The 14,001-nt window shown below is 32.8% G+C and overlaps 1 protein-coding gene across 2 annotated transcripts in view; it reads left to right on the top strand.

The window, feature by feature from the left end:
- The window catches only part of LOC148284566 (guanine nucleotide-binding protein G(I)/G(S)/G(T) subunit beta-1), a 35,219-nt gene that overhangs the window by 4,266 nt on the left and 16,952 nt on the right, over positions 1 to 14,001 (top strand). For both annotated transcript variants that reach the window (XM_088238026.1, XM_088238034.1), the window contains exon 2: positions 13,007 to 13,134. The gene's annotated coding sequence lies outside the window, so the exon portion shown is untranslated. The remainder of the gene's footprint in view (positions 1 to 13,006; positions 13,135 to 14,001) is intronic.

Below are 14,001 nucleotides of genomic sequence, written 5' to 3'. Positions count from 1 at the left end.
CACTCAAATATCCACGATGATAACTATCTAGGGCCCCGATTACAATAAGAAGTTCACAGAGTTGTCTTCGACTGTCTATAAAGAAAACTCGATATTTGCGTATGAAAATGAGGATATTTGCATGAACATTTAAAGTATCTTCATCGGTAACCTATAATGAGGAATTCCAGCCCAACCTGGAATAAAATTTTAAAAATGTTTTCGTGTACGCGTGAATATTTAAAAATTTTGGAGTAGGATGGAATATCTCAAAAACGCACGCAAAAAAAAAAAAATGTTTAAAATAGTATTCATTTTAAAATCGTAAATAATGACGTCACTCCTTATATCTAGGTGTAGTATTTCCGGTTTCCGCTTTAAAGCCCCCTGCACCTTGTAAGGAACGTTTTGACCATAGAAAAAAAGAGTATAATTTGTGATTGAAAAGTTTTGACATTTCAACAGCGTTGCCAGATCTACCGATTTTTCGGTTAATCAGCAAATTACGATCAACTAAATGAAGTAATCAAAGCAATATTCCATAGATTCTTGTCAGTTTTGTTATTGGCTGGAGAAATACAACTTACCGCGGTCAGTGAAAGTAAGAACGCCAACCGTTTCATGACGTCACTACTGAAAAGTGACACACTGATTACAGTCATTTGGCGCGGTATTTGATAAATGTAACTTTAAAAAATCATATCTTTGTAAATTACGCACAAAAAAAATAATAATTGGAAAACAGTGGAATTCCTCATTGAGCATGTTTAAAAGAAAATAAAATATGCATATTCTGCTTTTCATACAGAAAACTTAATTTTACTTTGTAGATAAAATTGAAGATAAATGTCAACTTCCCATTGTAATCGGGGCCCAGACACGGGAAACATGAAAATGTTAAAAATTCCCAAGACTTATGATGTCTGCATATTTTTTGCATCAATCAATCACTGATTGGTTATCTCAGTTCTTATACAATAGTATTTGTTTTTTATAATTTTTATTTACCGATAGCGCCACGGTCTCATAATTACCAAAGCATTGTTTCTCCATAATGTTATATAATAACCATTGTGATGGAATGCAAAACGCGTATTGTATTTGACTCACGTTTTTATATTTTCTTATTCAATTTATTTACCAAACAATCAAATTGGGTTATTTATTTAACCCGTCGTAGTATAGACTGCGAGTCTCGGGAAGTATATAGAGAATGACAGACTTTCTGGCGAATCCTTGTCGGAGAAAATAACATTGTAATTACCGGAATCACTGAAATAACGGCGAGTCCGGAGACGCATTATTTAAACTGCCTGTTTTGCCTCCTGTGATAAACATTTGTTTGCCAAAGTAGATTTCAGTGCACCGCTCACCCTGTTTCCGGCACTCACCCTCCTTTCAATATCTTTATCCCTGGTAAACATACTTCCCAGATACCAAATTCTAATAAATAAAACTGTTTTTTTGTATAGTATGTGTCCTTCGTGGGCCCAATTCAACGGTCACATTATGTATACTATTTTGAATGGAACATTAGAGGGCAAGAACCTTTAATGCATTGTTAAATTAATGTTTAAAAAATAATTTTACACCTTGTAAAAAAACTATGTGAAATCTGAGTCCAGTTTATTTACAGTATAGAATCGCCCAATAAATGAATTAATTAATCTTAAAAGGTACCCATCTCGCGATTTCTACTGTTTGGAGTTAATGATGCCATTTTATAATTTGTCATATCTGTATATTAAATGTAAAAAATACCCTAAAACATATTGTGTCAAATAAAATTGCTGTCAAAAGGTACTGTCATACACTTAGATCCCATTTAACACTCCCTTTAGTCATTAATTTCTACAAGGAAATCGTTAAACGAGAATGTACAGAATGAAAATTATAAATATAGAGCTATTGAAGTGGAAGATTAAAATTGACTTAATTAAATTGAATTTTGATCTTTTTTTTTTCAAATATATTTTATCAATGTGTGAATTTCAAAATTGATTGTTAAAAGGGACCCATGTCTGCGAAATCTTTTTGCGTTTTTTTATTATGTAATGAATATTTTTTTCATTATTTAAATTCCATGTCCATAGATGCATAAATTAGTGTTAAAAAGTTTTTGAAAACTTGAAAACCATGCTGATTTAAATAAAATATATTTTTAATTTTAATTTTTTTTTATTATAAAGAAATATTTGCGTTCTTATGATTTACCCAAATATTTAATTTTGAGTGCCATTTTCAACGAGCTGTAAATAACTCACTATTAGAAAATGGAATCAAGTTGGGGTAAAGAGGGATTTAAACCGCGGAACGTAGGTCTGTGAGTCCGAGACACTAGCCACAGGACCACAACCCGATTAATTTTTAAGTAAAAATTAAAATTATCTTCTCTGTATCAATATACTTATCATGCGCGGTCCGTCCGTAGACTGGATGGAACCAAGGCTTCAGTATATATTTTTTAGTAACCACAGCAATTATTTTTTAATAAGAATGTTCATTAATTAATAACTTCTAAAAAATTGCGACAACCCCACAAACAACCTTCCGACAACCCCACAAACAACCTTCCGACAACTGCGCAGTTATACTGCGCAGTTATACGCGGAGTAAAATACACTGCGCTCAGTCTTATTCTGGAATATTAAAGTGTTTTAGTTCCTTTATGGCAGTTCCCCAATAATGAATTTCACAAGTCTGAGCATGCACAAATTCAAATCTCGAGTATGTCTGGAACAAATTCTAACAAACCAATCCAGGTTTATTTTCCATATATTGTGACGGTTTCACAACATAATAATATTTTACTATGAAATATGATTCTTTTATGCTAAAATTATGGCATAAAATTTCTTTATAGTTTATTTTGTATTTCTGTGTTAATAGTAGCAATACAATTTTATTTATTTATTTCGACGGCTTACGCCTTTGACAAAGTATAAAATAATATTGAAAAACAATTATAATGAAACAAAACACCTGAACACAGTATAAAAAATATCGATACATGAAATGAAATCAGTAGAAAATAATAACGAAAAATTAAATAAGGAATTATAACATAGGTATGCAGCAAATTAACAATAAATAAAGGGCTTAAATATAAAATGTATTGAAGTAACAGAGGCGATGTATCATAGCATAAACAGTAAAACAAGTATAACACTTAGTACATTCTATAATTTAGAAAAGAAGTGATTAAAAAGTAATGATTTTAATTGGTATAAAGATAGATGAAATAAATCTAAATTTCCTTGTTTGTTTGCTAACACGTGGAACCGTGGAATAGGCGAGTATTTGGCATAGTTTGAACTATGCAAATCAACAGCAAAAGAAGTATTTGGTCTCGTCCCACGCTGTCTCACATAAAAATTCACACAATTTAAAAGTTCTCGACTTTCAAGAACATTATTTAACTCAAAAAGCAGCACTAAATCTGAAATTTCCCTTATATCACTAATACATATTAATTTTAACTGCTTCATTAAACATTTATAGTTAAGCTCTTCAATTGGAGTGCTTAATTTAAAATTCATAAATCTTAAAAACTTGTGTTGGACCTTCTCCACACTGTTTATATGGGTAACATGATGAGGAGACCAAACTGAGGACCCATATTCTAACTGGCTTCTTACTAGGGTCATATATAATATTTTTAATGCATCAACAGACTTAAACTCTCTTGTTGTTCTATGCATGTATGTAATACCGAGTGACTGCTTCCCTAATCGAAAACCTCGCCCCCACGCTCCCTATACTTCAAAACCTTTGAACATCAATTGATTCAAATATTTCTCAATATTTTTCCATCCAGAGACAAAGCGATGGCATGCATACATGATTAAATTATTGCAATACACTTTAGTATATTATAACAAGAAGTGACTCGGACAATGTCTCTAATTAAAATCAATAACTGACTCTTGTAGACATAAGTAGCCTTCGTATTTCAATAATCATTACGATGACTGTCATCTTCCCAGAATACAATATTTGTTGAACTTCTTCGATGATTTGAACTCAACATCAGTATAATCAATATTTGAAGCATAAGCTTTGTCATTCCCGTGTTAACTTAAAGTTATTTACTTACAAGTATTTACTACTGTGATTAAAAAATAAGGTGAAATTTTTTAATTAAAATTGGCGGGCTCTTTGACTCTTTTTTTGATTTTTTTTTATTATTTATTTTATTTAGTTCTATGATTAACATAGTCTAATATATATTTACAACACAATATTTACATCTATACTTATTCTAACATTATTTATCACTATTATACACTTAATATCCTAATTTATAATATTAACTGTTTCATATGTACATTTTCATTAATTATATTCACTATTGACACTATATATTACCTAATATATTTACATTTATTTCATTTTTTATGCTTTCTGGCATTTCCTCAAATAATTGTATTCCCTTGTACATAAGGCAGTTCTGGGACATTGCTTTTGATTTCTTTTCCAGTCTTATATTTTTAGATCCTCTTGTTGCATAGTTTCTATGAAAGAACTCATTATTTTTTAGTTTATTTTGAAAATATCTCGGAACTATTACTTTAATAATTTTGTTTATTTCATTGGCAACATTGAATTTGATTCTTTGATCAATTGTCAGGATATCTAGAAGTTGAATCATTTTCTTAACCTTTGTTCGCACACTGGTGAACGCAACTGGTGAATCTTTTTTTTAGTTTGGTAGTGCTGTCACTGACATCTGTGTCAAATTTCATGTCAATATCTGCATTTGTCCAATAGTTTCCGATTTTTACAATGTCTGATTTCGTTGAGCAAAGAAGTTGCATTAAATTTTGTTTGTGGAATGAAATTTCTGGTGCAGAAACGTTGAGAATGCTCCTAAAGGCCTTCGACCAAACTGTTAACAAGGAATATTATTTGAGCGTTTACGTGAAGCTATTCGCAAAGAGGACCAGAATTCGGTAGTCATATGGCTGAAGGAACTATCTGTAATTTTTTTAGCTTTTTAGTTTTCAAAAGTTTTAATAAATAAAATAAAATAAATAAAACAACTTTGTTTTTAACCACTAATTTTTATTTTTCACCGACCGGTTTCAAAGCAAACAAGCTTCTTTTTCAAGGTTTACGTAACTAATGAATTGATTCCTTTTTTTATTTCTATCATATTCACTAAATACTACACGTGGACCCAAAATTTCAAGTGGTTTTTTTCCTACACGGGTGGTAATTCGATATCATTATTTTCGAAGTAAGACAGGAGAGGACTCAAAGAAATATTGTTTATTTGGTTATTAATTATTGTTTTCTTATTATTAATCGCTTTTTTAATTTCTAAGATTTCTAAGTTGCCTAATTTTAATATTTTATTTTCAACATGAAGTACTTTTAATCCAGTGTCTTTATTGAAGTGATGATTATTTTCTATCAGATGATTTGCGAATTCAGAAAAATTATTATTATTTTAGCATCTTAAGTGTTCTTTTACTCTAATATTAAAGTTATGTTTTGATAAATGTTTCAGTAAATACACAAAAATAATAAAAAAACAGTATTTTTTACAACGGTAATTTATTATTGAAAATTACACTAAAATATTTTAATTTGTTAATCAAAGTTTTCAAATTGAGTCTTATTTCACCTCTCCTGAACATATTTCAAAATTACAGATGGTCCCTTCTGCCATCTGACTGCCGAATTATGGGCAGACAATTCTCGGTTTTTGCACTACGCTAATGCACCATCACTGCATTGGTTCTTCGAGACCACTTCGCCAAAAATTCTAATCCTTCCACAACCATTGTATGATTTAGCTCCGTCTGACTCCTGGCTATTCCCTAAGCTTACGAGACCGCTCCCTTTTGTTTCGTTTTTACAAAAACAGTTTATTATGGGAACTAGAACCACCCGAACCCGTAAAAAAAATACAGTTTTATCAGCTATCTTTGGGCGCTTGGGTGTACAAATATAACTATTTTTGAAAAACGCAATACGTACCGATACAGAAAATTTTATTCTGATACTCTGTCTAAAAAGTAACAAAATCGTTTCACTCTTGAGGTGCGTAAAACGGGACAGCGAATTGTCTATTCTAACAAAAGGTCTGACATGGAGTTGTCTTTTTCGCACAGTCTCGGGGAGGTATCTGTAGTAAAACAGTCACAGCGAAATAATCTTCGAATACCTTTTTATCAAAATTGAATGTCCTCACAATTTATGTAAACCGAAACACAAAAATAATAATGTAGGCATAAATATTTAATTTAGACTTAATACAATCAATTAGTTGAATCTCACCTGCATAAATAAAGGTTTCAGCTCTTTAACTTCACAAACATCAACAGATGAAAGAATTGAAGGAATATAGATGTTCAAATATAGGCAGAATGGTGAATGTTACACAGTGTGTAAAGTGGCCACTTAAACCTGCCATTGACAGGTCATAAGCCCTGTAGATGCCTGGACTTCTATATTACCTTCTCTTAAATGTTCTTCATCTCTGTTGTAATATGTTAATATAAACAGCTCCCCAGGGAGTTACATCCAGTCCTTGTATACAAAAAATTTGGACAAACTCAAAATATTGTTAATACAATCATTTATATCAAACTTTTGATTGTGTTAATTTAAAATATATATACGAGTATGTACTCAAATCTAGCAATAGCAAATCATTGCTGGGTTCAGTTTGTTATTTATAAATTAAATCAAGTAGTTTTCTTGGAAATCAGGTATTTATTTATTTATGACAAAATACATCTTTTCAACTTTACATATTACATTGCATTACATATTTTAATTGTATGAAATATTGCCAATCAGCAAAAGTGCTGGTATGAGGGGATCAGTCCAGGCACCCAATCTAAACCCAGTGCATTTTAATCATACCACTACACTGCCTCCATCAAATGTAAAACATGGGATCAATAGGCATCATTTCATATTTGCGTATCATTGGTAAATACTACAATGTTTGGAAGCTCGTATTCCCGGGCGTACCAGCTCTAGTGGATATTAGCATTTGTATTGGCTGTAACGTTATTTCCCAGGGGGGTGTTCAACCTCCCCCTGGCCACTCTGAATATTGATAATATTTACTCTATTTTATTATAGACTGCAGTATTTTGGTGTAGCGAGTACAGAAGAGTTGAGTATCTTTATTTAATACAAATGGACGAACTTTTTTTGTGCTCTGAGATTTTAAACATTGATCTAGAACATTTCTTAACTGTCAAACGATGTAAAAATGTAGTTCTATTGTTTAAAAACAAAATAAAGTAGGACTAAAAATACTATTTCGGCCTCGTGGTGTAATGGTCAGCGCGTTAGCCTGCCATGCAAGAGGTCTCGGATTCGATTCCCGACATGGTTGATATGAAATATTTATTTAAAAGGGTGTTTTCACACTAGAATATTTCATAGTCCCTGGACTGACTGTAAAGCTAGGGTTTCCTAGGACAGCGGTGACCGTATCTTAACGGCCGTAGTGAACGCTGATGCAGTGGGCAGCCGTCGTTACGGTGACTAGAGAGTGGTTTCTTAGGAAAACGGCGTTGTTAAATGTTATCAACACCGTTTTCCTGGGAAACCACTCTCTAGTCACCGTTACGACGGCTGTCCACCGCATCACCGTTCACTACGGCCGTTAAGATACGGTCACCGCTGTCCTAGGAAACCCTAGCTTAAGACTGATCATCTTACCTTCATGTTACAAAAATTATCAAGATACGCTGCGATTAGTGTACCAATGCAGTGCTTAATGCACCATTAGGTGCGGAAAGGGAATGATGATGATAATGACAAAGACTATACACCGGAACCTCCTAATCTATATATATAAATTTAGGTTCCGTATGTTTGTGGTCGCAAATCTCGAAAACTAATCGATGGATTGACTTAATTTTTTTTACAGAACATTGCATTTTAGCAGAAGAGTGTCTCAATATACTTTTTGTTCTGAAGTTTTAACGGAAACGGAACATTCTATGCGTTTTAAATTGACTCATAATTTGTTATAATTAACAAGTACTGAATGACAGTTCTACACAGTGCTGCCATTTTATAAATTTTAGTCAACGTTATAATTTTCTTTCCTTATATTCTACAGCATAGTCAGAGCAACGCAAATTAATATATTAATTAATATTTAAAGCATTAACTCTGTGGTCAAACGTTTTACTAAATCTTATTAAATATTTGTATATAACCACTTACCGACTTTTCTATGTCTACTGGTCTCGAGACGTACCCGTCTCTTCGTCAGGACACCAATTAAACCAACATGCAAAACCCACTATACACCTTCACCATAGTTGTTGCACAAAAATATAAAACCAACACATGCATTTTAATACGCACATGCACTGATTAAATTATGAAAATAATCTATGTTGTTTTGAGAAATAGTTGAAAAAATGCCCTGTAAATGCCTAGACTTCCATATTACCTTCTCAAAAATGTTTTCCCTCTTTGTTAAAATAAATTTAAAGATAAACTTGATTCTTAAATTAGTTATGAAAAATGGTATTGTTTGGTAAACTAATAAAAAGTATCGATTACAGTAGTCACTTTCTTCTTGTGAACAATAATATAATATGTGAAAACAGTACTTTATTTATTTAGTTGTTTATTGTTTACTTTTTATCATGAACACTTGGCTAACTTACTACTCTGCTCAATGTATTTTTTTCTTTAAATCATTGTTAGGTTTCTAGAATGCCATTCTTCTATGCACTTTTATTTTTTTATTTTCTTTTATTTAGGAAACATACAGTACAGTTACATAGTTATATATTTTACACAGTTAGACTTAACTCGGTTGTTATGGACCAGTGAAGTATCCATATTATAAAGTAATTATATGTAAGGTTATTAATTAAAGTACAAAAAAGAGAAGGAAAATAAACATAAATAGAAAGTTGTTTAAAAATTAAAATTAACGTGAAAAAACGTAGAAAATTTGTAAAAGTAATTAAAAGTTAAGAATTAAAATAAAGAATGAAAAACATGCTTAGATTTAAAAATAAAATAAAACAATAACATTTTTTTAAAAAGGAAAAACATAAATATACACACATATTTTAAGGGATTCAAAGAAACGATGAGAAGAATCTTTAAATAAGAAAATAAATTTATGTCAATTTAAAAAACATCTTCAAAATTAATGACACATAGTAAGAGCAGCAATATATTGATTTCATATACATATACAATATAAGTAATTAAAAGTAGTTTAAAATAATAAAAATATGTCAATGCAGCAGAGAAAAAAGAAGGAATAACAGATATAGCGAGTAATATTTAAAATTTGAAAAAGCATTATAAGGAGAAGATTTTAAACCAAATTTCATTAAAGCGATTTTCGCAGTAATACAAATTTCAGTAGAAAAATTTGATTAAAATTAACAATATTAATGTATTAATGCATTTTGTAGGTGCTATCTAATTATTTCAAACTTAAATTTCTTAAATAGGAATATTATGTATCTTTTTTGGGTAATACCGTGTATGTTGGATTTGATCCGACGTTTCGGCTACCATTGCAGGAGCCATCTTCAGGGAAAACTGTGTGTTTTATAAAGAAATATATGTGTTTATGTACTAGTAATTTGTACCGTGTCACAGCCAGCAGTAGGCACATTTCTAGTCTTGTAGGAAAGAATAATTATGTTTATGTACTAGTAATTTGTACTGTGTCGCAGCCAGCAGTAGGCACATATCTATTCGTTTTTGTCATATGTAGTGCTGGGAACCATGTTGAATTTAATTTAAGCCCGTCGTCATTGTTTATATTATCTGGATGTCTGTGTATTTCAATTGCCTCTTTTATTATTCGTGCACTATAATTACTAGGTTTATGTAGAATTTTTGGTTCAAAGGCGAAAAAATGTCCTGTGTCTATAAAGTGTTCCGCTATTGCGGATTTGTCTGGATGCCCAAGTTTACACGCTCTTTTGTGTTCGTCAATTATCTTCTTTGCTGTGCGCCCTGTTTGTCCAATATACACTTTATCACATCCTTGGCAACTTAGTTTGTACACGGCTTCAGTTTCTAGAGGATTTTTATCTTTTGGGTTTACTAAATGGTCTTTTATTTTTCCACAGTCCCAAACGTTGTTGCAATATTTTGTTTCTTCAGCACTTTGGCTATCCTGTCAGTTACATTCTGTACATATGGCAGGTATGCAGTCCCTCTGGTAATATAAATAAATAGGGTGTAGAATTCCAACTCGAATTCCAGCATTGCCTTCCCCCTTCCCCCTTCCGCCCGACCCTATCAGTACCTAAGTATTAATCTGTGTATGTATTTTAGTTTAGTTTATATTTACGCCTGAGGATGGGTAATACTGATTACCCGAAACTAGTCGTGTTTTAATGTATTAAACTCTTGTGTGGTAAATTTACAAAGTGTTTTAATTTAAATAAATTCAAACTGTCATTCTAATCAAGCTATATTTTAAGGACTCGGGCTTGGAGGGGGAGATTTAGCGATGGGAGAACACTCGCCCTCCTCTCGGCAGCCAGGCTCTTTAAAGATCTAGAGGCTTGGAGGGCGAGATCTAACACACAACACAACACAACGCAATCGCAATAGATCTATTCGGGTGTCAGTGACGTCACGAGCTTATTTAGCTCTGACCCCCATCTGCAAGAACAAGAATAAACAAATAACACAGTTGTAATGGAATATTATTAAACTGGTACGGAGTGTCGGTGTGTCGGTCGGCTCGTTATAGTATCTGTGTTTGTTCATACAATCAGCAGTGTATTTAGCGTCACATTTATTTGTCTCGAGAGATGTCTCGCATTTGTCCCAACTTTGACAGTCTTTTCAAATCGTTTACTCTCAGTCAAAACAGTTAATTCGATAATATGGTCTCCTAATTATAATATTCATATAACGCGGATTGAATCGATGCAATGTAAATTTTTTCAATCGTTAATATTTAGAATCGGATAAAAAAAATAAATAATTTTAACTTTATTAGCATAAATAAACAATACATTCAGTAAAAAAATGGAACACTTAAGGTTGAACTTGCCAAAAAAGAGTCTGGCTCTTGTGTTTGGCAAGTTTACAAAATAACATTAAAAAAAAAAACAAAAAATAATAAATTAAACAATTTTAAAAATTGAGAAAAAATAACCAAAAATTTTTAAATAAAAACACACAATTTATAAACACACATCTTTATGTTCAAAATACAGTTGATGTTAATTATGTCAAGAAGCTTTTCTTTAATTTATCCTTAAATTTTCCGTGATTTATTTCTTGACGTAGATTTTGTGGTAAATTATTGAAAAGCTTCCGTTTTATATAAGTATAATGATGTTTGGCCGTGGTAGTTTTGATTCTCTGTAGAGCGAGGCATCCTGTTCTTAACCTTCCCGTAATACGGTTCGATGGGAGGCTCTCCTTATGCACCTGGAGAGATTTCATAATTAACTATTATGATCATCTATCTTCAGTTTAGAATTCAGAAGGCTGGTTTGATATTCTTGCACAAATTAATATCTAACTGTATAGACGCCCATGATATCCTCGCTCAGATAAACCTTAATGTACCTCGCCGTAACTTGCGTACCAATCTTGTCTTTGCTGTGGGAAATTATGAAACTGACATCGGATTCTTTTCTCCTCTGCAGAGGATCCTCGGAGCAGTGAACGAAATCTCATTAAACGGTGCTATCGATGTGTTCCTACAGCAAGGGCAGGCATTCAAGAAGCAAGCGGTTTTGTCACTCCTGACTCGCGATGACACACTTGCCATGTCCGCCTAGATTATGCTATATTTATACCTTTTGTAAATTGAAATAGATTTTATGACCGTTTAGATTAAGTATTACTCATTAATGCCAATCTGTTAGGGCTTACTTAGCCTGTTGATTGGCTTAAAAAAAAACACGCTATGTATTTTTATAATTATTTTTCTTCTTCTTATCTTTCCTCTCCCCGGGGGAGGTTGGAAATCACCGTAGCAATTCTCACTTCGTCGGCAGCTGCCCTGAACGAGGACTGAGTGCCACAATGGAACTAGACGCGCAAGTTCTTTAGCCAAGATATGCGCCTTCCACCTGCACTGCATTTAATTTATAACACACAGAAAAGAAATAAACAATAAAACCGCTGCGAAAAAACATAATTAAAAGCATCAAATATTACAATAAACTGACAAGAAATTTTATTTACTTTTTTTATTTGTTTATTAAAAACCTTACGCATGCATTAGTTGATTACAGAGACACAGTTTATAGTAACACAATAATTAACACTACTAAATGGGACTCACAAAATGATGTGCCAACCCTGCATTATTGACTCGTGTCAAATCTTAAACATAGTTCTCATTTGAACCGCTGTTGTGTCGATAGTGCGTGTCTTTTAAAAGAAGGAACATTTTGAAAGTTTGGAATCAATGAAACATTATCAGTAAAAAAGGAATTAAAAATTTTTGGGCCTATAAAATATGCATGTCTCTGTGCGAGCCTCGTTTTACAATGTGGTATTTCTAACACACGATTCCTTCTTTGACTTGATCTATTTGAATTACTTGTAAATAAATTTTGGTTCTTAAATATATATTTTAAACATTGAAAACAATATATTCGTCGTATACCTAAAATTTTAGCTTTGTGGAACAATTGGAAAGAAGGAAAAGTGCGATTTTTGTGAAGCATTATTTTAGGATAAATCTTTGAACAGTTTCTAATGGTTGAATATAATTGTTGTAAGTTCCCCGCCATCCAATTATTCCATAGGAAAGCGATGACTGTACAAGTGCATAATATACCATTTTAATAGTATTTAGCTGGGCGTAAATACTTAGCCGTTTGAACACATAATATGGATCTGTTTTGCTGTACATATCGGCAGTTTAGCAGCTATCTGCATTCTGTTCATTAGCTTATAACTTAAATTTACAGTCTGCATTACGTGATGGGTTAAACAGCCCGTAAAGTAATGCAGACTACAATTGTCAAATAAATAATGTAAGTATTTTCCTATTCGGTCTGTTATAGTGTTTTTTTTTGCATTGCAGATACTAGTGTAGAGGATTGTCTGCTATAGTCGGCGCCCCTACACACCACACTCCGGAGCCCCCGGGATTAATCCCGCTGTACTGCTGCTGTACCGCCCATTGCCCACCCACGGATTTCTCCACACTCTGTGAGTTTGACACTTTAATTTTTTGCGTTTTCACCAGTGACCGGGCTTCGTCGTGACCGACATCGTCTGACTGGTGGAAGACTGAACAAATTTCTGTGTTACATACAAGTGCAAGCCGGGGTTGCAAATCACGATTTTATGTAATGACAATTCTTGGTAACAAAGGTCTACGGTGTATGCAAGAGAAGCGATTTGCTGATGAATGTTGATAAATCGAATGTGATGGTTTTTGAAAGAAATGAAAGTATGACTAAATGTGAAATCACTGTGAATGGAGTTATACTAAAACAAGTAGAGGAATTTGTGTATCTGGGAAGTATGTTCACTAGGGATGGAATGACTGAGAAAGATATTGAAAGGAGGGTGAGTGCCGGGAACAGAGTGAACGGTGCACTTAAATCAACCTTGACAAATAAATGTTTGTCACAAGAGGCAAAATTGGCAGTTCACAATGAAGTCCTGGTCCCGACCGCGATGTATGGGAGCATTGTATGGAAAAATAATTTAATTTTTAAGTAATGCATTTGTTATATACACATTCATTTGCTAATTACACATGAAATGTGATTGCATCCTGTTTCCTTAAGATCCTAGCAGTATTTCTAAACTTTAAAAGGACAACACGGCATAGTTGAATTCAAATCAGGAGTTGCGTTCTGATCGACGTCTACAAAGAAACTGATGGGTCAAAACGTAAACCTACTCATTTATGAGTAGTTGAGTCGCCTTCTGTTTGATTTGCGTATGCCGTTTCTGGACTATTCTTAATTCTATGTACTCACCATTGACCAACGGATCATCGCATTTCTTTCATAGCGATAGTAGGAAGACTGAGCTGCCTTCGTTTCCGATTATATATATCATTCC

The sequence above is a fragment of the Micrasema longulum genome, unplaced genomic scaffold (genome assembly GCF_059751315.1).
Source record: "Micrasema longulum isolate JH-2025_06_02 unplaced genomic scaffold, ASM5975131v1 h1tg000109l, whole genome shotgun sequence".
NCBI lineage: Eukaryota > Metazoa > Arthropoda > Insecta > Trichoptera > Brachycentridae > Micrasema > Micrasema longulum.
This window is presented reverse-complemented; position numbering and strand designations above follow the sequence as displayed.